Source organism: Acinonyx jubatus, chromosome D4, assembly GCF_027475565.1.
Source record: "Acinonyx jubatus isolate Ajub_Pintada_27869175 chromosome D4, VMU_Ajub_asm_v1.0, whole genome shotgun sequence".
NCBI classification, from domain to species: domain Eukaryota; kingdom Metazoa; phylum Chordata; class Mammalia; order Carnivora; family Felidae; genus Acinonyx; species Acinonyx jubatus.
In genome coordinates, this window is record NC_069391.1 from 15,665,112 (window position 1) to 15,690,262 (window position 25,151).

General features: G+C 37.8%; 2 long non-coding RNA genes across 2 annotated transcripts in view; one reads left to right on the forward strand and one right to left on the reverse strand.

Annotated features, from left to right (window-relative positions):
• Positions 1–230: 230 nt before the first annotated feature.
• Positions 231–19,567, reverse strand: LOC113592810 (uncharacterized). Its single transcript, XR_003412753.2, has 3 exons — positions 19,397–19,567; positions 1,059–1,158; positions 231–923 (listed from the first exon to the last, which is right to left on the reverse strand). It is a non-coding gene; the product is annotated as an uncharacterized LOC113592810 (long non-coding RNA).
• A 132-nt stretch (positions 19,568–19,699) lies between these two features.
• The window catches only part of LOC113592809 (uncharacterized), a 48,498-nt gene continuing 43,046 nt past the window's right edge, over positions 19,700–25,151 (forward strand). The window contains exons 1-2 of the long non-coding RNA XR_008291013.1: positions 19,700–19,865; positions 20,236–20,326. This is a non-coding gene — a long non-coding RNA (uncharacterized LOC113592809). The remainder of the gene's footprint in view (positions 19,866–20,235; positions 20,327–25,151) is intronic.

Below are 25,151 nucleotides of genomic sequence, written 5' to 3' on the forward strand. Positions count from 1 at the left end.
AGAGGGAGACACAGAATGTGAAGCAGGCTCCAGGCTCGGAGCTGTCAGCAGAGAGCCTGACGCAGCGCTCGAACTCACAAACCGGAGATCATGACCTGAGCTGAAGTCAGATGCTTAACTGACTGAGCCACCCAGGTGCCCCACAAGTGCCCTTAATACGCTTCACCCATTTAGCCCATCCCCTCACCCACCCTCCTCCATCAACCCTTGGTTTGTTCTCTGTAGTTGAGAGTCTCTTATGGTTTGTTTCCCTCTCTTCTCTCCACCCCCTTCCCACATGTTCATCTATTTTGTTTCTTAAATTCCATATATGAGTGAAATCATATGGGATTTGTCTTTCTCTGATTGACTTATTTCACTTAGCATAATGCCGTCTAGCTCCAGCCATGTTGCTGCAAAGGGCAAGATTTTATTCTTTTTGATGGCTGAGTAATATAATTTCTAATGAGTAACATCTTCCCCTCCATGATCCTCACAGCTCTAAGCATGCCACGCAGATGGTGCACATGAGCTTATATTTAATACAGGCATCAGCGGGCCTTTCTGGAAGCAAAGAGTGCCATTTTAAACAAGGCATAGTCGTCCTTGAGTCCACGTCCCTCCTTGAGTCCAGTGAAGCAAGTGTTAGTAATATTTTCTGTCTCTCCTACCCTAACTGTCCAAAGCCCAAATCTGAGCTCACATATTTAATATTGATACAATGATGCCCTGATGAATGACCACTTAGGAAGATTGCACTGACTATAATGATCCCCATATTTCAGCGTCATAACAGTGTAACAATTCTATTTATCTCTCACATGATATTCCAATGTGGATCGGGTGGTTCTCCTCGGAGGCTCCCCTCTAGGTGGTAACTTGAAAATCTAGACTCCCTTCTTCCTGTAATGTATGTATCCTAAAGATGTGTCCTCTGCAGGTCTCTGTAGAAGAAGAAAGGGAGGACCTGGACGTGGCTGAAGATTTTAGGAGCCGGGCCTGGCTGTGCTGTGCATCCCTTTAGCCCATCTTTTATTTCCCAGATAGAGCCACATGGCTGTAGCCTACTGAAGTCTTACTGTATGCCCAGGAGGAGGAAATGGAGTATGAGAATATTGTGGCTTCTTTTCTGGAAGCAGAGCTGAAATGGAGCCTCAGTATGTCCAGAGTCTGTTCTCACTAGATGGAAATATCAGAATTGTTAACCTGTATACCCGTGGGAACCAACTTTATCAACTAGAGTATGGTGTTGATATGCAGGTTTTTTTTTTTTTTTTTGCTTTTTGTCTTACAGACACTATTTATTTCAAAGTGACTTAGGTCGGCATTTCCCTCCCCACCACCACTGACATTGAGGGTGTTTCGTACATTTGTGATACAGTTAGATTCTCTTGCCATGATGCACATTCCTTGCTGGGATCCCGCAACCTCTGAGATTTTTTTTAGTTTGCATATATTACGATTTGCTCTTCGTGCTATAAAGCTCCGTGGGTGTTACTAATGCAAAATGCCATGTATCCACCATTACAATATAATACAGAATAGACCCATCTTTCTAAAAATCCCCTGTGCTTTACCTACGCAACCCTCCCTCTTTCAGTCTCCACCTAGTTGACTCAATAGTCTTACCTTTTCCAGAATGGCACATACTTGAAATCATACAGTATGTAGCCTTTTGAGACTGGATTTTTCATTTAGCAGTATGTACTTAAGGGTTATCTGTGTCTCTGATGGCTTAGTAGCTTATTTCTTTTTTAAAAAATTAATTGTAGTATAGCATACCATGTTTTATTAGTTTCAGGTGTACAATATAGTGATTCAACAATTCTATACAGGATTCAGTGCTCAACATATTCAGTGTACTCTTCATCCCCTTCACCCATTTCACCCATCCCCCCCCCCCCACACTCCCATATAGCTTATTTCTTTTAAATGCTCCATTTTGGAGTGCCAGGGTGACTCAGTTGGTTAAGCGTCCAACTCTTGGTTTGGGCTCAGGTCATGATCTCATGGTTTATGGGTTCAAACCCAATGTCAGGCTCCACACTTACCGTGTGAAGTCCGCTTGGGATCTTCTGTCTCTCTCTCTCTCTCTCTCTCTCTCTCTGCGCGCCCCCCCCCCCCGCTCACTCTCTCTGTGTCTCTATCTCTCTCACAATGAATACATAAACTTTAATAAATAAATAAGTATTCCATTTTATTGATATACCACAATTTGTTTATGTACTCCCCTATTGATTTGTCGCATTGACCTATTGAAGGACATCTAAAATGTTTCTGGTGATTGTAATACAGCTGCTGTAAACATTCACATGCAGATTTTTTTTAACGTTTATTTATTTTTGAGAGACAGAGATAGAGCATGAGCGGGGGAGGGGCAGAGAGAGAGGGAGACACAGAATCTGAAGTGGGCTCCAGGCTCTGAGTTGTCAGCACAGAGCCTGACGCGGGGCTCCAACTCATGAACCATGAGATCATGACCTGAGCCGAAGTTGGACGCTTAACTGACTGAGCCACCCAGGTGCCCCCACATGCAGATTTTAACTGGACATGTGTTTTCAAACCACTGGAGAAAAAAACCTAGGTGTGCAAATGTTCGATGGCATGGTAAGACTGTATTTGGTTTGTCAGAAACTGCCAATTGTCTTCCAAAGTGGCTTTTTCCATTGGTATTCTTAGCAGCAACAAAAGAGAGCTCCTGCTACTGTATATTCTTACCAGCATTTGGTATTGCCAGCTTTTTGTAGCAGCTATTCTAAAAGGTAGGCATCCTTCCACAGCTTCAACTATTCTGGGGTCACAATGAGAAGATTCAGCCATGGTTCACAGATCCCCCATGGAATACACAGTATTTGCTCTAGGCAGGGGTGTCGGGGGTAGCTGGTAAGGTGATGATGTAGGATGATGTAGGGAGAGATGATTTTCCCCATGGTGACTGGATGAGCAATTACAGAGTTAGGCTACAGAAAATCCTCCTGCACTACAAGTCTGAAAGATCAGCTGGTTGAAAATTCTGCCCTGACTCTATTCCTAAGGCACTGCAACCAGGCCTTTGCCGTGGTCTCGTCTGAACTCATCTCCTGTATACCTCTTTGAAACACAGGTCTGCTGCTAGATCAGCTCTGTAATCTTTCACATGGCACAATTAGCTGCGTAAAGATAAACAGATCTAAATCATCACCTAGAGCACCATAATCATAGAGGGATTCCAGGGAAACACAAGAGACTTCTTCTTGCAGAAACAGAGACATCAATCACTAAGGAGAGGAATGAACTCAGGGAAGAGGATATAACAAATAATTAGATATAACAAATAAAATAATAGACAAATAATTACAACTTCATTATAGAAATTAAATTATCATGAGAAGTAAAAAAGAGAGAGAGTTAAGACTTCACTGAACACCGAAGCATTTAGGTTTAGAGAAATAATATAAAATAACATGAAAAAGAATAAGGACTAAAAGTGATCAGAAAGAAAAATGTAGTGACACATTCTAGAGGAGAGAAAACATATGGATGATGAATGTTCCCTAAAAAGAGAACAAAAACCAAAAAAAACCAAAAAACACACCGATATGCTTATAGTAATGTGACAGAAAACATAATGAATTAAAGAAACACCTACATGTACCAAGTGAAAGGGCACAACTGGTCTTGGGAAAGTGGATTAACAAAGCCAGACAAGCAAAAGCATATCAGCTGTGAGACACAGCCATATAGGTTCTTAATTTTCAAAGATAAAGAATGCCTCCTGAAGGCACTTGAACACACAGACAGGATCCCCTAAAGAGAAGGGAATGAGGAACACTCTGGCTTCTGTTTCTGTCTAGACAACATTCACTGCTGGCAGACAGTGAAGCAATGCATACAAGCAATGTCTACTCTGGTCCAAGGCAAGGGAAATGTGACCCAAGAATTTCATACCATGCCAAATTGGTGTTCAAGCATAAACGCACCCGAAAGCCATTTTTATACATGGTAGAACTCAGAGGAAATGTCACCCATGAGCCTTTCTTGAAAAAAAGGCATGGTTATACAATCCAGTCAACCAAGAAATGAAGCAAAATAAAATGCATAGAAAGGAAGAACTATAGAAGCAAAGTTCTTATGCACTCACTTTATTTTAATGTAGAACTAAGTTTAAAGAATTGTGAGAATTTTGGTTGCAGTGCAAAATGTAGCTCCTCTAAGCCATGAAAATATATATGAACATGAAACTAACAAAAAATTGAAGTGGAAACATGGGAGGTGTAAAGACGTGTGTCTGTGTGTGCATACACGGAGCTAATTTTTCTTATTTTCCACCACGGTGGGAGGATTCCAAAAATATTACTTCTACTTGTTAAGTGGAGAAAAACATATTTAGGCATATTATTACTAACTATAAATATAACCAATAGGGTGTTTTAAAAACTCTTTCCAAAGAATCTTCCAACTTCTCAGAGGAAAATGAGAGACACAAGATGAATCAAAGAAGGGCATGTCCAAAAGCAAACTGTAGAAAATCTAATGGGCACAAAACTAAGAAATTAACAGAAGATAAAATGACAGAACTGAAATAAAACCCACACATACTATATAATTACAATGGGCTGAACCCACGGATTATTCAAGAAGACCACTGTATTGATTCATAAAACAACATGAAGTTAGAAGCAGTTTGAACAAGTGCCTTTGAAAGATGACAGTACCGAATGAAGACCTACTATTCAAACAAAAACATACCGGGAATTAAGTTGCAAGCATAGAATAAAATCAAAACCAGGGGGAAAAAAGAACGAAATAAGATAAAGAAGGGGGTTTACTAATGATACAACAATGGGGATCTTAAAATCATCACTTGTTACGTCCCTAATACCACAGCATCGATATTAAGGGAAAAAATGTAGAAAATGTCAAAATTACAAAAAACAACATTGACAGAACTTAAACAATTTTTTTAATGTTTATTTATTCTTGAGAGAGACAGAGACAGGGCATGACTGGGGGAGGTTTAGAGAAAGAGAGAGAGGGAGACACAGATTCTGAAGCAGGCTCCAGGCTCTGAGCTGTCAGCACAGAGCCAGATGCGGGGCTTGAACTCACAAACCGTGAGATCATAACCTGAGCCGAAGTCGGAAGCTCAACCGACTGAGCCATCCAAGCACCCAGACAGAGCTTTTTAAATGAACTCTCATGGGGCGCCTGGGTGGCGCAGTCGGTTAAGCGTCCGACTTCAGCCAGGTCACGATCTCGCGGTCCGTGAGTTCGAGCCCCACATCAGGCTCTGGGCTGATGGCTCAGAGCCTGGAGCCTGTTTCCGATTCTGTGTCTCCCTCTCTCTCTGCCCCTCCCCCGTTCATGCTCTGTCTCTCTCTGTCCCAAAAATAAATAAACGTTGAAAAATAAATAAATAAAAAAAAATAAATGAACTCTCAGCTTAAGAAAGACACTTCAAGTAGAAGGAAAGAGATAAAGAATTACTTAAATAACTAAACCCATGAGGCAGATATTAATTCTATATCAGAGGATAGTAAACACCTACTGTTTACAAGTGCCCATTGGACATTTATGTATTTCAGTCTTGTATTTCTTTACTATTAAAACTTCAATAATTGATCAAAGGTAGAAATTGGAAAAGTCATTTTATCATTAAAAACTCAGAGAAATGAAAAAACAAAACCTCAGAGAAATGGCTTAAATTATTAGAAGTAAGATAATGTATAAGATGATTAGTCAGAATTATTAGTAAAGTTCAGTAATACTTATAATTATGTTATGTTAATATAAATTTAAAGTAAGAAAATATCCGTTATAAAAGTAATGATAAAGATTAATTTCCTAGAAATAACAAGACAGATACAAGGCCTATATGAAAAAAAAAACTATAAAACTTTACTCATAATCATAAAAGAAGATTAGAGTAAATAAAAAGATGTTCCTTCTTCTTGTATAAGAAGGTCTAAACAGTTGAGGCACCCGGGTGGCTCAGTCAGCTGAGCATCTGACTTCAGCTCAGGTCATGATCTCATGGTTCATGGGTCTGAGTCCCACATCGAGCTCTGAGCTGACAGCTCAGAGCCTGGAGCCTGCTTCTGATTCTGTGCCTCCTTCTCCCTCTCTGCCCCTCCTCCACTCACAGTCCTTTTGTCTGTCTCTCTCTCAAAAATAAACAAACATTTAAAAAAAATTTTTTTAAAGAAGGTCTAAACAGTTTAAAAGATCATATTTTCTGATCACAGTAAAGTCATAATGGGTTTGTAAGGACAGGGACAAAATCAGAATCCTCACTGATTCCACCCTCTTTGAATGACCCCTAGAACAAAGAGAAAAGCACAGCTAAAAATGCTGAATATTTTAAAAATAGCAGTGATGAAAATACCATAGATAGGGCCTTATGTAATAAAGTCATAATTATGCTCAAGGAACTATTCGTAGATGCATACACATTGCTATATTCAAAAAGCATGAAAATAAATGAATTAACTATCCAACTAAAAAGGTTAGGAAATGCAACATAAAATAAAAGGAAGGAAAAAGGTGGGAATTAATAAGTAAAAATCAAAATTAATGATTTTGAAAACAGAAACACAGTAGAATAAATAAAATGAAAGACAGTTGTTTGCAGGAAAAATTAGACCATCCATGATCTACTTTATTTAAAAAAATTTTTTTTTACTGTTTATTTATTTTTGAGAGAGAGAGAGTCAGAGTACAAGTAGGGGAGGGGACAGAGAGAGAGGGAGACACAGAGTCTGAAGCCCGCTCCAGGCTCTGAGCTGTCCGCACAGAGCCCAACGCGAGGTTTGAACTCACGGACAGTGAGATCACGACCTGAGCCGAAGTCGGACGCCACCCAGGTGTCCCCATTGACTATCTACTTTAAAGAGTGTGTGTGTGTTTATGTATGTTGAGCAGGGGGAAGTGGCTGGAAAAAGACAATATTGATTCCAAAATCAGATAATTAGGACAAAATAGGAAAATGCAGACACATCCCATCTCTGAATACTGATTAAAAAAAATTTTTTTTTAACATTTATTCATTTTTGAAAGGCAGAGAGAGACAGAGCGCGAGTGGGGAAGGGAGACACAGAATCCAAAGCGGGCTCCAGGCTCTGGGCTGTCAGCCAGAACCCAATGTGGGGCTCGAGCTCACGGACCACGAGATCATACCTGAGCCCAAGTCGGCGGCTTAACCGACTGAGCCACTAAGGCACCCCTCTGAATACTGATTTTAAAACCCTGAACTCCTAGCAAATAGAGTCCATCTTCACATGAATTAACACATTAACACATTATAACCAAATAGATTTTTTCTTCACCTAGGAAGGAAAGAACTATTCGAGATTAAGTATGAATTAACAGTAGTCAATATTTTCCTAAATCAAGGGGAACACTCAGCATGTGGTTATCTCAATAAATACCAAAACAAAAAAATGATCAGATTTGTCTATACCTGATTTTTTTTGGTACTTAATAAAGTATGAAATAGATACTCCCTTAACCCTATGTCAAACAAAATGTTAATATTTTGAAATAATGAAAGCTTTTTCATTATAATAAAGAACAAGGAAGGGACATACCATATCATCTATTATTTAATATTGCTCTGGTTGTATTAGCCATTGCATTTAGAAAAGAAAATTATAGGGGCGCCTGGGTGGTTCAGTTGGTTGGGGCATCCGACTTCAACTCAAGTCATGATCTCACAGTCCGTGAGTTCAAGCCCCACTCAGGCTCTGTGCTGACAGTTCAGGGCCTGGAGCCTGCTTCAGATTCTGTGTTTCCCTCTCTCTGCCCCTCCCCTGCTCATGCTCTGTCTCTCTCTGTCTCAAAATAAATTAAAAAACATTAAAAAAATTTTTTAGAAAAGAAAATTATATAAAAGGAAAAATAGAAAATTATCATCAAATGAGATGACTCTATCATTAAAAACAGAGAAATTACTTAAATTATTAGAAGAGGATCATAAGATAATTGGTTAGAATTGTTAATACAAAATTCAATAATGCTTATATATTATATTAATATAAATTTAACATATGAACATATCTCATTTATAAAAGTAATAATATGGATTAATTTCCTAGAAATAAACATAAGATATGTACAAGGCATGTATGAAAAAAAAAAGCCTGTAAAACTCTACTGATAACCATAAAAGAATACAATAGTGAATAAAAAGACCTACTTTATTCTTGTACAAGAAGGTGTAAATGGCTTAAAAAGTCAATTATATTAATCTAAATATTCATGGTAACCCCAACAAATATATTAATATAATATTTCACCTTAGAACTTGAATATGTCATTCCAAAATCCATCTGGAAAATAAGCATGAGGAAATTGCGAGAACCATTTTGAACAAGAGAACATGAGAGGGGCCAAGTCCCATCAGATACTAAAATGTATTACAAGGAAATAGTAGTAAAAACTATGTGCCATTGTAGCAAGAAAATACTAACAAATTAATGGAACATAATAAAAATTTTCCAAATGGGCCCAAATGTACATTGAACAAATGCATTATTACAGTGTTTCAAATGTGAGGGAAAGATGGCTTATTAAATAGATTTTCTGGGACAACAGGCTAGCCATTTAGAGTGAGTAGCACAGTAGAAGCTAAATACCCCATCTTTTTTTCACACCAAAATAAATTCTAGATGGAGCAAAGATCCAAGATGAAGTGGAAAACATAACGAGAAAAATATCAAAGAAAGTCTTGAGTTGGGACGGTCTTAATATACTTGGCCTAAAACCACAAACTAACGGTCTTAATATACTTGGCCTAAAACCACAAACTACCAACATATAGACTATTAACTATACATACATAAATACTTTGTGTAACATTTAGAGACATAGCCAAAATATAAACATAAGTCATGAGAATTTTATATGCAACACAGGGAAAATAGTTAATCCCCTTAATATTTAAGGAACCTTGGGGCGCCTGGGTGGCGCAGTCGGTTAAGCGTCTGACTTCAGCCAGGTCACGATCTCGCAGTCCGGGAGTTCGAGCCCCACGTCAGGCTCTGGGCTGATGGCTCAGAGCCTGGCGCCTGTTTCCGATTCTGTGTCTCCCTCTCTCTCTGATCCTCCCCCGTTCATGCTCTGTCTCTCTCTGTCCCCAAAATAAATAAACGTTGAAAATAAATAAATAAATAAATAAATAAATAAATGGAACCGTTACCAATCAGTAAGAAAAAAATAACTATTGCCCAATGAGAAGCTGGAAAGGACATAAAAACGTCGTTCATAGAAAATTTCACTCATGCACAGACACACACAAATAGCCAGTGAACATGTATATAAGATGGCCAAAATTTCTCATAATTAAAGGAAAAAAATTAAAATAATAAGTAGACACCATTTTTATTTATCATTTTGCCAAAGAGCAAATGTGTTAGCAAGTAAGTATAAGGGGAAAAAGACATTATCATGTACCACTGATATATACATATATATGTATATATCAGCATATATATTTCCATATATACATATATTGCCGATATATATAAATCGTGGATATATATATATTTTCTGATATATCTATATCTATACCTATATCTCTATCTCTATCTCTATTTCTATCTATCTCTATCTATCTCTATATATAGAGAGAGATATATAGACAGAGATAGATAGAGATAGATAGATAGATATAGAGAGAGAGAAAGAGAGAGAGAGTCAATTTGGCCACCTCAATTAAAATTAAATATGTACAGCTTCTTTTAGCCAGCAATTTAATTTCTAATAATTTATCCCTAGATACTGTTGGTCATGTATATGTAAGAACTTTCCTAATGTCCATAAAAGATGAATCAGATTAAGTAAGGTATACTCATGCAACTCTTTATTCCATTTAAAAAACTGAGACTTTATTTTTTTTAATTGAAGCACAGCTGATACACAGTGTTGCATTAGTTTTAGGTGTATAACACAGTGATTGGACAAGTCTGTAGGTTATGCTGTGCTCACCGGGAGTGTAGCTACCATCAGTCACCATATGATGCTATTACAATACCATTGACAATATTCCCTATGCTGTACCTTTATCTCCATGACTTCATTCCATAACTGGAAGCCTGTATCTCCTACTCCCCTTTACCCATTTTGCCCATCCCCCACTCCCCATCCCTCTGGCAACCACCAGTTTGTTCTCTGTGTTTATGGGTCTGTTTCTGCTTTGTGTTTCTTCATTTGTTTTGTTTTTTAGAGTCTACAAAAAGATTGAGGACTTTCTTATGTGCAGTTACAGAAGGATCTTTAATCCACATTTAGAGAAAAACAAGATCAATGTTTCAAACAGTGTATATAGTATGACCTCATCTGTTTTTAACAAATTAAATAAAGGATATATACATATGCTTGCTTGTGCTTTCAACATTTCTGGAAAGATTCATACACGCATACACACATATAAGCAATCCACAGTGGTATTCTTTGATGTGTAAATGTGAAGCTGACTTTTCTGGGAGACTCTTTTTTATTATTTTATTATTTAAATGATTTATATTTTTACTGTATGCATGCATTTATTTTACAATAAAAGTTTAAAAATAGACAAAATGGTCATTTTTTCTATGAATGAGTGAGAGCTGGATAACTATATTATTTGTAACAAATATTTTTCAAAAGTTTTTTAATGTTTATTTATATTTATTTTAGAGAGAGAGAGTGAACACAAGCAAGGGAGGGGCAGAGAGAGAGAGAGAGAGAGAAAGAGAGAGAGGGAGGGAGACACAGAATCTGAACCAGGCTCCAGGCTCCTAGCTGACAGCACAGAGCCCGACGTGGGACTAGAATTCACCCACCGTGAGATCATGACCTGGGTTGAAGTCAGACACTTAACCGACTGAGCCACCCAGGCGCCCTGTAACAACTACTTTATACCTTATTAAATCAGTTTTCAAATACATACAATGTATTTTACAGTTGACTCCTGCACAGTACGGGGTGGGGCCTCCAAACCCCACACAGTAGAAAATCCACATATAACTTTTGACTCCCCCAAAACTTTACTAATAGACTACTGTTGACCAGAAGATTTACCAACAACATCAATAGTCAATTAACACACATGTTATCTGTATTATATGCTGCATTCTTATAATAAAGTAAGCTCAAGGGGCGCCTGGGTGGCTCAGTCAGTTAAGCATCCAACTTCAGCATCCAACTGAGGTCATGATCTCACGATCTGTGCGTTCAAGTGCCACGTTGGGTTCTATGCTGATAGTTCAGAGCCCAGAGCCTGCTTCAGATTCTGTGTCTCCCTGTCTCTCTGCCCCTCCCCTGCTTGCGCTCAGTGTCTCTCTCTCTCTGTGAAAAATAAATACCCCTTAAAAAAATTCTTAAAAAAAACAATAGCGTAAGCTGGAGAAAAGAAAATGTTTCTTAGAAAATCACAAGGAAGAAAAAATACATTTAGAGTACTATAATGTATTTATTGGGAAAAAATCCACATGTAAGTGGACCCATGTTGTTCAAGCTGTGTTTTGGCTCAAATCAACTGATAGATGAATTATAAAATATTATGTAATGGTTAAAAGATCAATCCACAGACGCATGCTGGTATTTTGGGGGTTCTCCCCCTACCACTAAAATACACACAGTCTGTATTCATTCATTCAACAAAGCAACTACGTTCTAGGCAAACTGCTTACTTTCCATAAAACTTGATTTCATATTAGTATCCACCTCATCTATTATAGTTATTAAATAAGCAAAGGGCCATAAAGCTTTTAGCATAGTTCCTGATATAGGAATTACTTAAAATGTATTAACTAGAATCAAAAAGAGCAGGAAAAAATGCCAGTCACCCTCTCACTCCAGGATTATCCATGAAGACATTACAGAGACAGACAGACAGACAACCCCCCCCCCCACACACACACAGAGGGAGAGAGAGAGCGAGCAAGATCCATATAAAGATACAGGCATATCTATTTATCTTTGGAATGCAAAGTGGGATTCACATTATTTAGAAACTTGTTTTTACTCATTGGCAATACATAGCCAATATCTTCTATATCAATAAATATACTTTCACTCCCACCGCCTTGACTGAGTTCAAGCTTCCTTAGTTTTCTTGCCTGAATTTTTGTAAGAATCCCTAACCTATCTCCCTGCCTCCATTCTTTCCCATGTTCTTGTTTCTTAACTTCACAAACTCTTTAAGCATTCCACATTACCCACAGGGTCTGACTCCACCATCTGGCACACTAGGCTTCCTGGGACCTAATCCTTGTCTATATGTATGGCTTCATCTCTCATCACTTTCCTCCATGAACTTTATGCTCTCATCACACCTTCCCTAGCAAAGCAAAGTACCCTAGCACAAGCCTTTCCAGAAGGCAGCATGATAGAACACACACATGGAAAGTACATAAACTTTGGATCCAGGTCAACCTATATTTTTTCAATTATTTTATTATTTTATTTTATTTTATTTTATTTTATTTTATTTTATTTTATTTTTTCATCATTACAAGTGCCCTCTTTAATCCTCATCCCCTATTTCACTCATTCCCACACCCACCTCCCCTCTGGTGATGGGATCATCAGTTTGTTCTCTATAGTTAAGGAGTCTGTTTCTTGGTCTGTATCTCTCTCTCTTTTATTTTTCCTTTGCTCATTTGTTTTGTTTCTTAAATTCCACATATAAATGAAATCGTATGGCATTTGTCTTTCTCTGAATTATTTACTTCGCTCAGCATTATACTTTCTAGCTCTTTCCATGTCATTGCAAATGGTTAAGATTTCATACTTTTTTATGGCTGAGTAATAGTTTGGCTATTGGAAATAATGCTGCAATAAATGTAGGGGTGTATATATCCCTTTGAATTGGTGTTTTTGTATTTGTTGAGTTAAATACTCAGTAGTTTGATTGCTGGATCATAGGGTAGTTCTATTTTTTGAACCAATCTACATTCTAATCTTGGTTCCAACATCGACTGTAGGGTGGCCATAGAAAAGTCACCTGACCATATTTGCTAACAAAATTTGCTTTGGATGAGAGAAACTTTTCTTGTCTAAACATCAAAATAATTACTGGGCTTACAAGCCAGAACACAGCAATAATTAACAAAAAGTACAGTGTTCCCCACATAGTAATAATTGACTAAATGTTCATTCCCTTAGAACAGCTGCAGTCTTTCTCACATCTGGACTTTTCTTTTATTTCCATGATAAACACCTCAGTCCCCTTGTTAACTCTTACCTGGATTATTATAACAGCCTCTAACTGGTCTCCAAATCTCCATCTTGTCTCTTCCCTATCCTGTCTTTCAGAGCCACCTGACCGTGTATTTCTCTGACCATGTTGCTCTGGTGTTCAAAAATCTTCAGTGGTCTCCATCACCCCCAGCCTAAGCCCCTACCTTCTGCCAATACTCTTCCAGCCCTGTGGCATCCCCCCTACCTTTGCCTGGGCTCCAGCACTGTCCAGGAAATATAGTTCCCTTTTTTAATGGCATAGCAGTGATACGCCAGCCACTGCGTCTGGCCCCTTACATCTGTTTCTCTTCACCGTTATGCTCATTTTAGGACGTATGATTCTGATAAGTTAAATGATTTTCTCAAGGCCATTCACCAAGTGAAGAAACAAAAAAATTAAAAATATAGATGTAGATAGATATAGATATAGATGATATATATATATAGATATAATCAGGCTGGCTCTAAAACTTCCATGCCATTTCTTGGACCATATAGCTGCATTGAAATACACACCATAAATTGGTTTATTCTGCCAAAATGAGATATGCTATGTTTGTTAATTTGTTAGCCTGGTTCATGAGGTTCATGTGAGAGAAAGTTAAGACACAAAGTATATATGAACCAGAGTGCCAGGGGTTTGGAATACATATGGTATAGTTTGGATTCACTCCTATAGCAAGGGAGATCCTGGCACTAAATAATTACAACAGGGAAGCAAACAAGCCAAAGAGATAACCACTGGGAAGCTGAGTCACCAAAGGAGGTGGTAGCTAAGGCAGAGATGATGGAGAGGAGATGACTGAGTGAAAAGATACTTAGAATGTTGTCTATTTAACAAGTTTAGCAATTGCCTCTTGAGCAAACGCCATGCAACTGTGTGAAGTTCATTACAGCCTCCAGTGTAACTGCTAAAACCAAAGTGAAATTTGTGGTTACTATTGCCCACGGGTCTAAGTTTATTCTGTCATCATTAGTGGGGATACAAGGCCTTCCAACAAGGAAAATGATCATTTTGCTTCACTGCATTCTTATATCAGTTTAAAAGATGCCAAAGTACAGCACTCACGTGGGTATATGAGAGTTAGGCTTCCCATTGTAAAGGGATCAATATCTGTTCTACCAGCAGCGGCTACAAAGCACCTTTTAAAACTAATAATTGTGGAAGAGCTGAATCCTTCATAATAAAATCTTTAAAACCTGTATAAAATCCCTCTGTAAAGCCATTTTCCTGGGGAGACCTATAATTATCGAAAGGCAAGATGGGCGCACTGGCCCATTTCACATAAACATGGATGGTATGAGCCTTGGCCAGGAAAGCTGAAAGTAGAGAAATAAAACCCAGATGAGAAAATGAACCAGGGTCAATTTTTCTTCCCAATGTACTTTATTGTATACAAATGATAAAGCATAAACAGCCTCTGATTTCCCACCAGACACTGATGCTTTTTTTTTTCCCTAAAAAGACTCTGCCTAACATTGAATCTCAAATCCTATCATTCAAATATACATATCACATTCACCCTTGGCGAATTCTCCTGCAGTTAACCCTATTTTCATGTGGCATTTTTCTTGAATTTTAAATTCAGGCATTTAGTTAGTATTCAGAATCTTCCTTTTTCTTTGATCTCTTAAAAAACCAGCGTGGTGGGGGTAATTATACCCCTCCAATCTCTGCTCAATATATTAGAGTGTACTTTGTTGTTCAAAAAGCAGAGAAAAAAGAATCTGCCTGAGCTCAAGTTCATCCTAACACACTCCTAAGCAACTGTCCTGCTTTTAGCAACCTTTTTCAAGGCTTCATTTCCACAGGACTTGGGCAAGCCTCGTTGTTCATTCTTACCACAGGAACGAGAGAAGAAACAAAAGGCCAAAATGTCAAAATTCTATGTGGCCTGAGCAATCCATTTCATAATCTGGTTCTCAGTTTCCTTTTCTCTGAAATGAAGGAGTGGGACCAGAACTCAGAGACCGAATCATTTTAATCTCTTGTTACAACCCTGTTCAATCAATAGTGACTGTTTCAAATACTTCCTTGATTCAGTGGCGGACTCCAGGCTCAGGGGGGAAGAGTATCAAGGCTGATTAGCAATGTCTACCAAGGGCACAGGATGTGGAAATGACAACATGAGTGCCATTTTTTTTTTTTTTTACGTACTTGGTGTACGTATGATGCTTTTAGTTCCTGTACGATTCCTATTCTCTGTTAGAGAATAGGAGAAAGATTATCTTGGACTAAGCATGTAGATTTAAGAGTTGTGAGAAGGTGAACTCAATATTCCAGGATGAGATGACTAAAGGGATTTAAAAATAGAAGATAATCTAGAGGCCAGTGATTGAATATGAGACAGGAGATCCAGAGAGATGAAAGTGGAGATAAATATTACATGCAGGCAAATAAATGGGCTGAAAATTGAGATTAGACCTGTTGTCTACAGTTGGTTTCTCCTTGCTGTGATGCTGTGTGTGACAGCTGTGTATAAAGGATCAGGAAGGAAAAAAAAACAACAACAACAACCAAAAACCTCCTGATGTCATCAAATAAAGAATTCTGTAATTCTACCACCCTAACAAATAGGAGATATTTCATGACATTCGGAAAATACTGAATAAAGGAATATGACATCAAACCAGGGGTGATCCCCTCCAGCACTACCCCCAGGGCAAATGGAAATATTTGAAGACATTTTTTATTGACGTGACTGGGGTGGGAGGCAGTGGTGCTGGCACATTAAGGTAGAGGCCAAGATGCTGGTTAATTTCCTACAAGGCAGAGAATAACCCTGTATAGCAAAGGGTTGTCCAGCCCAAGAATGTCAACGGTTGAGAAATCCTGTCTTAAAGGAATGAATGAAAGAACAAATGATCAAAGCCCTATCCTACATGTGCTCTATTGTGCTGGAGACTCCAGTATTGACCAACACACTTGATCTCCTCTTTAACCCACATCTAGGCTGCATTTCCTACCCTTCCTTTAAAGTGGGATGTGGCCACATGACTAGGTTTGGTTCAATAAGATGTAAATAAAAGTGACACATGACACTTCCAGAACTGACCCATTAATAAACTTCCCAATCTCTCTTTTTCCTCTTGCACTAGCTGGATGGCAAGTTCTCCTGTGACCTAACAGAGGGAGAAGACACAAAATGAAGGGAGTCTAGGACCTTGAATGACTATGTAGAGCAAGCATCCCTTCAACTTCTGATTCTCCACATTGGATTGTACTGTACAGGAAAAATAATGTTAGGCTTTTATTTCATCAAGCCATTGAAAGTTGAAGGTTACATGTTACAGGAGTTAGCCTACTTTGAGTAGTACATCTGAAATATGACCAATTGGACTGTGTGCTATTCACTAGCAAAAACAACAAATCAGCATTTTTTGACCTTTGTCCGTCTGTCTCTGTTTCTCATGTTTTGTACATGGATACACATTTTATTAGCTTTTCTTTTAGAGAAGTTCCAAGTCTCTCTGTTCCAAGTCTAAGCTTCCCTATTCCTAGGAACTCTTTTTTTCCCATCCTTCCCCCCCCACCCCACCCCATGCCGTACAAAGCTGCTGACAGTCTACATTAGTAGCTATCCTATCACAAAAGCAGAAACAAGGGGATAAGTTTCTTCCCTTTATGTATCAGAATTTCTGGGATCCAGGAAGCATCACGACTCCATAATAGATTATAGGGTTCTTGAATGACTTAAATTCAGAAGAAAGAAAACTTACGCACTGTGCTAGTCTCTGTGGGTCATAAAAATGTGTTATATACATGATTGCCTTCAAAGAATTTATATTCTGGTAAAAAAAATTAGAACAAAAACATAAAGAGCTATGATAAATACATTATAAGGACAAATAAATTCCTCCAGAAGTTCAAGAGAGAAGTTCAAGAATATCATATGTAGTTAGAGACTTCAGAAAATAATAAATTGAAGCAACGTCCTTTCACATGGGTTTCAGAAATAGGTAGGTTTTGACAAATGAGCATGGGGTGAGACATGAAGCCATTGAAATGCCAATTACACTAGGGGGCAGCGGGAAGTCTAATTGGCCAGAGTCTAGAGCAGCACCATCCAATAGAAATATAATGAGCTACAAATGAAAGCCAGGTGCAATGTTTTTCAAGTAGCCACATTAGAAAAGTAAACAAGAAATAGGATAAATCAATTTTAACAGTATATTTTAACTCAATATATCCAATACACTATTATTTCAATGCACTGCAAATAAAAACATTAATAAGATACTTCCTTTGTTTTTTTCATTGTACATCTGTGAATTCTGGAGTGACTTTTACATTTATAGCACATCTCAGTTTGGAGTTGGACGTGTCTAGTAGTTATCATATTGGACAATTCAGGGCTAGAAACCATGTAGGTAAGAGGCCGGGACTTTGTTCTTGAAATCACCCACATGGCCTACAGTACAATCATTTGCACAGTGGTACTCAGCGCGGTCTGTTGGGAAGAATTGTTTCCGTAAATGCTTCCACGGAAAACGCAGGATTATGAAGCTTCAGAGATAGACTTTTCTGCTGTGATATAAAAGAATATGATGTACTATGCAGGAAGTCTTAATTGGTTACCCCCCATCACCTTTCCTGAATGCCAGTCTCTGATACTTGACTCTGACATTCTAATGCCTATTTGTCTGTCTTCTTAGCTGTATGAGATATATTGCAGCAAAGTCACCAACAGCACCCTGGGATAGGAGGTCTTAACATTCTCAGACTTGCCACCAATGTCACCAACTTTAGGCCCTGAATGATGTGCAGGTCTTCTGGAGTAAATCCAGTTGCCCTAAGGGTTGTTTTGGATAACTTCATAACTTTTGGAAATTCTGAATTAATTTTTATCAAAACCAGTGTCTGAATTTTATTTTTCTAATTTTCAGTTTTGGTTCTGCCATATATATATATATATATATATATATATATATATATATTTTTTTTTTTTTTTTTTTTCTTTTTGACCCAGTGCTTGTCCATTCGCCCTCGTCTTCTAAAATTGTCTGCAACTCCTTGTTCAGGGGTTCACTACTTGCTTGATTCCAAAAACATTCAAAATGACCCCCTGACCCAAGTTTCACCTCCCTTCATCCATTCTCTCCATTGTTGCTTGAGTGATATTTCCAAAAATAAATTGGAGGGTGCTCTTTCTAAAAATATCACCATTACTTTGAGACCTTCTACAGAAGACCTCTGTCAGGGAGCTTTTTTGACTCTTAATGAGGTTTTGTTTTATTTAGCCACGAACTTTACTTAATAATAATGATAAAAAATAAGATTTAACACTTTGAGGTGCCCTTTTGAGTTCATCTTAAAACCACAGCTTCCTGATATCTCCTCCCCTGTGCACTCATTCCCCTTTATGTGAATCTGAAACAGAGTCCAAGCTTTTCACATTCACCACTTACAATGAACTTATCTCAGATTACTTTTTACAGACTTCTATCACACCAGACTTCTTTGGTGATATGCTTACTATACTTACTGTTCCCAAATTGGAAGGAGTAACAGCTGGAAAAAAAAAAATCAGTGATTCCCATGCACCAGGTACTGGGCTTCACATGCAAGGTTTACTTAATTCTTAATACAGCCCGATGGAGAACTGGGGCTAAGACCTTGCATATAGGGTCATAGAACTGGTACATATCACGATGGGATCCCAACTTTGAGCACTAGCAGATTCTATAGCTCCAGCAGTTAAGCACTCAACTGCGTTTTGACATCTCTGTAATGTACTCATGGCCTTCCATTACCCCAGTCTCCAGGTAGCAGTACCTTTCTCATCCCAGCAGGCCCAGACCAAATGCTGCCTGCTTCATCTACGAGGCCTTCCCTGACATGTCCTGATAAATCATTCCTATTCTTTCAATCCTACAGAGGGATTTAGCAAATACTTCACTAACACTGTCTTTTACATCGGTCGCTGTCTACAAGTATTTTGCCCACTGGCTCTGAGTCACTGTTGCCTTGAATTTCAATTTCCTTTTTTTTTTTTTTTTTAATTGAAGACGAATAGAACTTACTTCATAGTGTTGTGAGAAAAAAAGCCAATGGGAAAATATATGTGGAGTCCTTAGAAGAGGGCCCAGAATATGGGGCATGATCAATACTGGTTAGCAGGTAAGCCTATTATTAACCTCACCAATATTGTCACTGAGTATAAAGGAATTTGCATTAGACATTTCTATACCCCTAATTCCTAATATCATATCACACCTTTTATCCGGTAAGGGTTCCATAAGAGTCTGGTGAACTGAATCATGGTGAACTGCTATTTTTTTCATCCCTCTTGGACTTTAGCTCTATAGAGCTCTCTTATAACTATCAACATTCTGCTTCTTTGACCTCACAGAGATCTTTATGTTTTAGAATTCTTTTAGAATATCTCTGTATACTTATTTTAAATATGCTAGCTCCTGCTTATTGTTTCTTTCTTTCTTTTCTTTCCTTCCTTCTTTCTTTTTCTTTCTTTCTTTCTTTCTTTCTTTCTTTCTTTCTTTCTTTTCTTTCTTTCTTTTCTTTTCTTTTTACTTTCCACTCCTCTGCTCTGCTTCTATTTTAAGGACTGAAAATGAAGTAAGGAATAAGAGAGGTTAGTTTCCATTTATGTGTAGTCTTACTTTCTAGTGGAAAAAAAAACACAAGGCCACAAGTAAATGCTCTGAAGAAAATAAAACACTGCAAGGTAATAGAGAATTCAAATTAGTTAGGGAGGGATCGATGGCTATTTTAATAAGGTAGAAGGCTTCTCCAATGAAACCTGTATGATGGAAGAAGTCAAAGAGACAGATAAGAGTGTTTCCAGGTAAAATGCATGTAGTAGGCCCTGATTTGGGGATAGGTTTGGACTTTACCACAAATACTAAGAAGAGGCTATTGCAGAGAGTGTTAGAAAACGAAGCCTATGAGATAGGGGGATGCCAGTTCACTTACGGTCATGTTATAGACCAAAGGGTGGAAGTTTTTCAAAGACTTTAGGGTTTCCATTGGAGATTTTAATCCATGGTGACATGATTCAATTTAAATATTAAAGGGATATCTTGGTTTAAGTCTAGTGAGAAGAGGGTAGGAGGACAAGAGAGGATGCTGGAAGTACAGTTGGAAGCCACTGAAGAATTCCAGGTGATTGCGATGGTTTGAATTATGGTAAGATATGTCTGCATTTAAGATATATATATTATATATATGATATCTACATTTAAGATATATATCTTATCTTATATATATCTTATCTTAAGATATATATCTTATATATAGTCATATATATATCATATATAGTCATATACATGTCATATATAGTCATATATATATCACATATGATATATATATGTATATATATATATGATGGAATTCTTCAAATGTTTGTAAAAGTAGAGAGATCAGAAAAATAAATTTGTATGTAGTCATCACACAGTTTATCAACATTCTATGGTTCTCTCTCTTTCCTTTTTTCTCCTGCACTTTTTCTTCCCTTCTTCCTTCCCTCCTGCCTCTTTTCCTTCCTTCCTTCCTTCCTTCCTTCCTTCCTTCCTTCCTTCCTTCCTTCCTTCCTTTTTTTTTCTCTCTCACTCTCTTCTTACTGTAGGGGTTGGCAAACTTTTTCTATAAAGGCCATATAGTAAATATTTTCAGTCTTGAAGGCAGAAATTACTATTACAATTATTCAATTCTGCCCTTGTGATGCCAAAATATCCTTAGACAACATGTAAATGAATGTGGATGGGTGAGTTCTAATAAAACTTTATGACAAAAACAGGCGGAAGTTGGATTTAACTCATGAACTATAGTTTTGTTTTGCTCTTGCCCTAGAGTCTTATGAAGCAAATATCACACATCTTATGTTTACCAGCAATTAATTCAGGAACTATCTCTAACAGATCATGACTATTTCTTCCTCTTTTTCTCCATCTCATTGCTATTTTGTTACTATATTACTGTTAGCACACATACAACATTACAAGGTTCTTATTGTCATCTAATGTCTAACCCATGTTCAGTATTTCCCCATTGTATCAAAAAAATGTGTGTGTTTTACAAGTTATTTTCCCCAAATCAGAATCCAAACAAGATCTGCACATTGAATTAGGCTGATTTGTCTCTTAAATCCACCTTGATCTATAGTAGTTTTCTCTCCCTGTTTATATAAAATAATTGAAATGTTTTTAAGTATAATTTATGCAAATCCTAAATGTACAGCTCAATAAATTTTGCATACCCATATATGAGCCAGATAATTTCGAGCCAGATATGAGCCAGATAACTTCGAACTGCATGACACTTCATTCCCTGCAAGGAACCACCAAGCTGTATTTTGTAGTACAGATTGGTTTTGACTGAATTACTACTAAAAGAAAACTCTTCCATCTCTTACATAAAATTGGCATTATTTTTATCTTTTTTTAAAGTAAGGTTTTTGTCACACAGACATTCCCACATTCTGTAGTTGTCTGATTATATATTCATGGTGTCATCATACATGTTCCTCTATCCCCTGTACTTCCTAAGATTTGAAAGCTATATCTAGAGATTTGATTACATTCAGGTTAATAGATGGTGACTGGAACTTCCTGTTGCATCCCAGGGGACACAAGGTCTAGTGGTCACTCTTCAGTGACACTAAGGTTGATTGGTGTATTAGGGTCCCATTGATCTGACTCATTCTCTATGAAGTTCCCCCATTAACTTCTTACCTAATAGTTTTAACAGCCATAAATATGTGGTGCCTTGATCTGCATTGTTTCATTAGAGTACAGGCTATTTTGGAGGGCAGTAAGACTTGATGTTAGATGGCACCAGAAAGTAGAAGTGAAGATTCCTAAGCTGAGCCACCAGGCAAACGTTGATCCCATTAATTGATTAGGGAATGACAAGGGATTGATGGGGAAAAAATCAACATTTTGATTTTGGACATCTACTAGATATTCAAGTTTATTTATGGAGTTTAATAGATGATTCCCAAACTAGAGAGAGTTTGTGACTGAGTACCTATATTTGGGAGTTTTCAGTGATCTTTGAAGCCTTGGGATAAAATGCAATCCCCAAGGAAAGGATACAAATAGTTAAGAGACCCCAAATAGACACCTGCTGGCCACTGCTCTAACATCTATGAAAGTTTTTTTGTTTTATTTTAGAGAAAGAGAGAAAGTGGTGGGGAGAGTGGGGGGCGGGTTGTGGAGAGAGAGAGAGAGAGAGAGAAAGAATCTTAAGCAGGCTCCATGCTCACTATGGAGCCTGACATAGGGCTCAATCCTATGACCCTGGGATCATGACCTGAGCTGAAATCAAGAGTTGGATACTCAACTGACTGAGCCACCCAGGCGCCCCAGAAGTTTTTAATATTCAAGATGAAACATCACCTTAAAACGCTAGACTATTCTTGTGATCTTACAGCTAGAAAAGCTGATGTGTAAGATGTCAAAAAACAAACAAACAACATTTAGATTAGGTGAAGGAAGTTTGGAGTCAGAGTAATCCTGCTTGGTGGATTAGTGGCTGTAGGAACCCGGGAAACATGCAGTTGGTCTAGGCTCCGGCCTCCTAGAAGAATAACACCGTTCAGACCTAGTAAAGTAACAAATGTTCATTTATTTGGCCAATTCCCAATTGTATTTTAGGATCCAGTATAATTCTCCTATCTTGGGAGGAGCTTTCTGTAACTTTCTCAAACGTTCTTGCTGCTGAACTGTGTTCCCCTGGCATCTTGGTGCACCCTTTGTCATAATTCTTTATTGTGAATTATTTCTCCTCTATACTGAAATCACCTTCAGGGCTTGATCAATGCCTAATATGTTCTTGAAAAAGCAAGGACCTAGTGCTTTGTCTGGCACGAAGGAGGCACTCAGTAAATAGTGAGGGAAGGAAGAAAGGAAGGAATAACAAATGGAAAAAGAATATAGAAAGAAGGAAGAACAGAGGAAGGAAGGAAGGAAGGAAGGAAGGAAAGAAGGGAGATGGAAGGAAGGAAGGAAGGAAGGGAGGGAGACGGAAGGAAGGATGTGGGAATCTCTCTTACTAGGTGAAGTTTCTTAAGGCAAGAGGCATTTTCATATTCATTTCTGTATCTCCAGCTCTTATCACAGAGTACTAATAATGGAAATAACTGTATTACCAAAACCCCCAAATTATTGCAGGGCCATTATTATTTGGCAATATTTTATTTTATTTTATTTTATTTATTTATTTTATTTTATTTTATTTTACACACTATTTACATAAACCTTAGAAATTGGGTACTTTTTCTAAACATTCTTTCAGATGAATAAAACGAGACCCAAAGAGGTGAAGTCACATGTTCCCGGTCATTAATTAAAAGTGCCAGAACTAGAATTTCTTTCCTGTAAGTGTCCAAAATACCTTCACTGGGTAAAAACTGTAGAATATTTGCCCAACAAATGAAAGAAGTTACAACTCAAGTGACACATGGTAACTGCTCCGTAAGTGTTAGCTAATGTCATCCTTAATTTTCTACTCATTTCCAAGTAAGGCCTCCCACATTACCAGCCAATATTGGTTTTGCAATTGTTCATACTTACGTACTTATCATATCTTACTCACAGAATAGTTCCTACATCTCACTTTTGCTTTTTGAGCCAATGGTACGCACCTGTGCACTGGGACAGTACCTAAAAACACCATTATGTCTGTCACTGTTTCAACTTTAATGCAAGTAAACAGTAGGTGCTCCCTAAATGTTCCTGAATGATTGGGGTGGTTGCTAATTGAGAGGCAACTTTGTGCAGAAGAGGGAACATGAGATTGACTCATGAAGGTTGTAGTCCTGGTTCAATTACCAGCTGCACACAGGAAGGGGGCCACTTAATCTCTCCATGCTCTCACTTCCAATCTATAAAATTGGGATGATAGTCTGTCCCCATAACTCTCAGAGGTATCGTGAGGTTCAAATAGGATAATGCAAACCACAAATTGCAGCGCAGATACAAGGTTTTATTATCCCAGTTATATTATATCCCTCTCTGTCTACTTGCCGCATATTACCACCTTCTCATTTAGGTGAACACTCAATATTCACCAAATGATTTTCCCTAAGTCAATAATATAAACAAAGGAAACAAGATGATCTAGTAAAAGAGGCTCAGGAAATTGACTCTCGGGGTGTGTGTACAGTATAGTCTTGGAAAGGTAGGCTGATATAATACGCCACTAACTCTGTAAGTCAGAGAAGAATTTACCAGAAAGCTTGCAAGTAAATGCATTTTCTACAATTCACTCTAGCGCAGCAATTCTCAGGAGATAACACCATTAATACTCCATTTCAAATTAAAAAACATATGCTTTTTCCTCTCTTAAAAAAAAAAAGCCAGGGAACATGGCCCATTTTCTTTCCTGTACAAAAACAAAAGCTTTTAAAATGATAAAAATTGCCTCTGCTTGATAAAACAGCCATCTGCATCTGATTTAGTTAAGTGTTATTCTTGTATCTTTTTATATTATTATTATTGCTGGTTGGAGAAAAATGCATAAATACAAAGAGAGGTCTTTGCAAAGGTCACACAATTTCTACTTCAATTATCCTTAAAACTTTGCCTCACCTTCCAGCTGACCCTAAAATTGAATCTTAACCCTTAATGGAAGGATTTGAAATAAAGCTTAAGGAAACACTTCTAATTATTTATGTATAATATCTTGCCTTCCCCCTCCCTACTTTTATGATGTTGGTGGAGAAAAGATATTAAGAAACTTTAGAATGAAGAATAGCTTTTGCATTTGGCATTTATATGACCCTCTATTATTATAATCATTTTTATTAGTTATTTCTCATGTCGGTTCTGAGAGAAGGATTGGATAAGCTTAGTATTCAGAGTGGGTGAGCTCCCCATATGCTGTTAACTCCAGTATGATGGTCATAAACACCAAATGGCGTGCCATATGAAACAGACACAGGGCGGGTTTCCCAACTATGCAATTAATATAACTGGAGATGGCATCGTCTCTACAAATGCGATAGCAGTTT